Raw genomic sequence first — 4,887 nt, 5'->3', positions numbered from 1 at the left:
GTGGTATATAAATGTATTAAATAAATAAAATAATGCATGTTGGGTAAATAAAACTCCCAGCCCCTCTCTGATGTGTATAATTTGGTACAAATGTGACTTGAAATGCAATGAGGTTGGGGGACAACATCACTGGTTTGAGAAGTGTGCATCAGCTTGGTTGACACATAACTCCCAGTACATTTCCGAGCATATTTCAAAGTGTTGGTGTTGACTTTAAAACCCTAAACGGCCTCGGCCCAGTAGACCTGAAGGAGCGTCTCCACCACCATCGTTCTGCCCAGACACTGAGGTCCAGAGCTGAGGGTCTTCTGGCGGTTCCCTCATTGCGAGAAGCCAAGTTACAGGGAACCAGGCAGAGGGCCTTCTCGGTAGTGGCACCCGCCCTGTGGAACGCCCTCTCACCAGATGTCAAAGAGAAGAACAACTACCAGACTTTTAGAAGACATCTGAAGGCAGCCCTGTTTAGGGGAGCTTTTAATGTTTAACAGACCACTGTATTTTAATACTTTGTTGGAAGCCGCCCAGGGTGGCTGGGGAGACCCAGCCAGATGGGCGGGGTATAAATAATAAATTACTATTATATTATTCTTATTGCTCATCCCTGGCAAACCATAGTTTGTTTCATTCTGGCTTGCCATTACATGCAAACCAGGCTTGTTTTGGTGAACAGTGAAATCTTTCGGAATGAAATCTTCCCAGCAATTGAGTGCCAGCACCAACAATCATGGGAGTGAATGAGTAGAATGCTTTGCAGTAGCGTGCTGAAGGAAGGTTGTAGTCAAAAACAGCTCTGAGGCTGCTGAAATGGGGTTTGACATAATGAGGACACTAGCAATGCCCTGGATGTCACAAATGATGCTATAAAAAGCAGTGTGGGCCCAAGGTGAGAGGTCTGGTCAAGAAGAGGAGGAACTGCAAGACAGCAAATATATCTGTGCACATGAGAACTCAGTCCGGCCTACAAACCCATGGACAGCAGGTTTGTCAGCTCTCGTACAACATAGGACTGAACCCTCATGCCACCCAGTGTGGAATTTGGTTCAAAATGTGCAGTTCCCTTCCAGTGGAATGGAGTTACAAAACAGCTGTCAGAACTCTAAAATTCCTGCTGTTTTTAGTCAATTCCGCAGTAGGTTCATCCATCTAATAATAATAATAATAATAATAATAATAATAATAATAATAATAATAATAATAATTTTTTATTTATACCCCGCCCTCCCCAGCCAAGGCCAGGCTCAGGGTGGCTAACAAGCAATAATAAAAACAAGTTGAATGATTACAACTTAAAATTAAAATACAACATTAAAATATTGAAACATTAAAATATTAAAATGCCTCATTAAAATGCCTCATCGCAGGAGGAGAAGGAAAAGAAAAAAGAAAGAGAGGGAAGGAATCAAATTGACTTCCGGGTTAGCGCCAACGACGAATGGCGGAGTTCCTCCGACCGGAGGAACGGGCTCCGTGGAAATTGGGTCTTCCTGTCGCGGCGAAGGCGGGGACCTGCTAGAAATCCCAGGCGGAGAAGCCTGGGAACATGGGGTTCGGCAGAGCACCAAGAGCGCCTCCCCTACTCGCGAGGAAACCCCTTTTCGGGGCTCCGGAGTGAAGTGCGGTGAGCAGCGCTGTGCTGCGAACCGATCGCTATTTCCACGGAGGGAAGCCGCATAGCCATCGTTGGAGAGCGCTGACTTTTTCCTGATGACAATTGGACTCTAAATCAAGTACCCGTGATTAAAAACGGAAAATTGGATCAAGAAATCTGTAAAATTTGTGAATTAGGCAACGAAGCGGGAAGGTTTAAACAGGAAGTCCGCCTTCCGCTTTTTGTATATAGACTGAAGCAAAGACCTTGCAACCTAATAGCCTGGAAAACTGCTTTAAAGTTGGAAATTTCCTGCATCCATAACCAATAAAACCCCCTTGGAAGCAGGAGAAAAGGGGGGGGGGATTTGACTGTTTAATCCTGCAGGAGGACAGTAAAGGAATCTAAGTTTCCATCGTCCCAAATCTGGGGACGGGGTGTCTGGACAGAAATTGTTTGAGACGTCCATTGATTGAAAGTGGAGCATTTTGACAGATAGTTTAAAAAAAAGAGAGAGAAACAAATTAACTTCAACGCTACTTTCTGCATTTCTGCGTTTTAAAGAAACAAAGCATTTGAAAACCAAAAGTAATCTCCTTTGTTGGATACATTTTAAAAATGGATACAAATAGAAATTGTGTCCCCTAGAGGGAGCCTGTCAGTTTGTTGTTGCAGCTTACTTGGAGACCTTACAGCTGCAAGATTGGGATCGTGGGACCAGCCGTTTGACCTTGAACAGAAATGTGTTGGAAGGAAGGTTTGGTGTCTGCCCTTGGCATGACAAATGCTTTGCTGGAGCAGCTGCATGAGAAAATGAACTTGATGAATGAAAAGTTGGACTTGATGAATGCTGTAGCCAGTGAATATGATTTAACAGGAAATAAGGATAAAGAAGCTATACAGCGACCAATTCAGGAATCTGGTTTGACAGGGGAAGTCCAAGGGCAGATGAGGAAGGAAGAGGCTGCGATTACACCTCAAACAACACAAATGTAGAGATCCAAAGTCCTGCAGGAGCAAAATCCACTGCATTGGAAGATTGAACTTGGAGAATGTCTGGAAGTTTTTGGAGTCAAGGAAGCTCTTAACTCTAGTGGGACTATGAAACAGGTAGACAACTATCTTTTGGATAACTATTTTTTGGATTACAAAGATGATGACGGGGAGTGGGACTGTGGGGAATGGGCTAGTCTGATGAAGGAAATTGAAATTATTACCGGATGGAATCCTCCGGAGACCCACTCCCCAAGGAGAAAGGGGAGAAACTACGAAAGAAACCAACAGAAGACAAAGAAGTGCGTAAGCACAAACAAGAACAAGAAAATTTGCAGAAGGGGCCTAGAAGAGACTTAAGGGCCTCGGACATAAGATCACCAAATTGATGGACTGGATGTAATGGTCAGAAAGGACTGACATAACCCAAGACCAGGAAGAAGGGACGTTGGATAAAAATTAGAGATATCAAGAAAAATTTCTTTTTATTTTTGGAATTAGTGAAACATTAATGAGATATCAGGGAACATGCCGGAAAGGAACTAAATTGGCTTTAGTAAAAAAGATTTAAGGAGTTATGTATGAATACGGTTTAAATTTTGAAATTTAAAGGTTTTTAAGATAAGATAAGGCTAAAGAAATTAAGGTAAATTGAATAACAGAATATATTAAAAGATGGAAAGGAGATGGTGAATTAATAAATAAGATAGATTGTTAAGATAAATTATTTAAATTAAAATTGAGAATTATGGGAAGAATTTGCTGGAATAATGAATTAAATTAGAATACAAAAAGGGAGTGTGAGGAGGTTCAAGAAATAAGCAAATGAAAAGATGCAATTTGAGATTTGTATTTTTCTTTTTCTTTTTTGGTTTTTTCTTTTTATTGTATTTTTTGCTGTATTTTTCTGGTTTTTTTTTTTCTTTTTTCATACTTATGTATTCATGAAACTTTGAATAAATATCATTTTTTTAAAAAAAAGGAAGGAATCAAATTGGCTCCAAGCCAAAGGCCAGGCGGAACAACTCTGTCTTACAGGCCCTGCGGAAAGAAATGAGATCCTGCAGGGCCCTGGTCTCATGAGACAGAGCATTCCACCAGGCCGGAGCCAGAGTTGAAAAGGCTCTGGCTCTGGTTGAAGCCAATCTAACTTCCTTAGGGCCCGGGACCACTAGGGTGTTGCTATTTATGGACCTTGAGGCTCTCCGTGGGGCATACTGGGAGAGGCGGTCCCGTAGGTACAAGGGTCCTAGGCCGTGAAGGGCTTTAAAGGTCAAAAGCAGCACCTTAAATCTGACCCTGTACTCCACCGGGAGCCAGTGCAGCTTGAAAAGCACTGGGTGAATATGCTCCCATGGCAGAGACCCCGTGAGGAGCCTCGCTGCAGCATTCTGCACCCGCTGGAGTTTCTGGGACAGCTTCAAGGGCAGCCCCGCGTAGAGCGAATTACAGTAGTCAAGCCTGAAGATGACCGTCACATGGATCACTGTGGCCAGGTCGGGGCGGGAAAGGTAAGGGATCTAGAAAGAGCTCTAGTGTTTAACAGAGCCAAACTACTGTGTTTGGAGCTTTCATTGTAATTTTCTAATCAACATATTTTGCAAAACATAAAACTCGGTTTTGGGGGCTCCAAATGTAGCACTTTAGCATAACTGGTAGTTTTATCCTCAGCCCCATGACATAAGTATTCTGTATACTCACAGCATCCTTATTCCTGAAACACTAACTCTTTTTGCCCTGAACTGCTTCCTGCAATCTTCATACTTTTGCAGGCTCCGAAGGATCTGTGGTCTGATCCACCAAGAAAAGCATTTATTGACACATTACTTCCAACAAACAGAAGGGGACAGAGAAGCTTGACATCCTGTCCTGATGATGCCATAAAGGCATTTATACACCATTCTGTTAAAGTTATTGTGCAATTTTATGAAACCATGATGGTGTGTGTCTGAATGCAAAAGGAGGAAGAGATTCTGACAGTGCATCTTAAGATTACAAAGTCCATGGTGTTGTGTGACTGTGAGAGAAGTGCACATTCATTATTTGTTTTTATTTAAGAATTGATAAACTGTGTAATGGAAAATATTTCAAGTGGCGAAGAGTGTATGAAAATATGTAAGAGAATACCAATCATAAAACAAAATTAAGAGCGTAATAAAAATCCTTCATTGTAAATTGCATGGACCACAAACTAAAAACAGCTCATTAAAATAGCTGCGATGATAACTCCAGAACTGCAACAAACAGGTGGATTTCCCATGGGAATCTGCTGGTTAGGGCTAGGAAAGAGATTTGATAATAAAACC

Source organism: Podarcis filfolensis, assembly GCF_964270895.1.
Source record: "Podarcis filfolensis genome assembly, chromosome: 1".
Taxonomy (NCBI): domain Eukaryota; kingdom Metazoa; phylum Chordata; class Lepidosauria; order Squamata; family Lacertidae; genus Podarcis; species Podarcis filfolensis.
The sequence above is the reverse complement of the archived record's forward strand: the minus strand, read 5'-3'. Positions refer to the sequence as shown.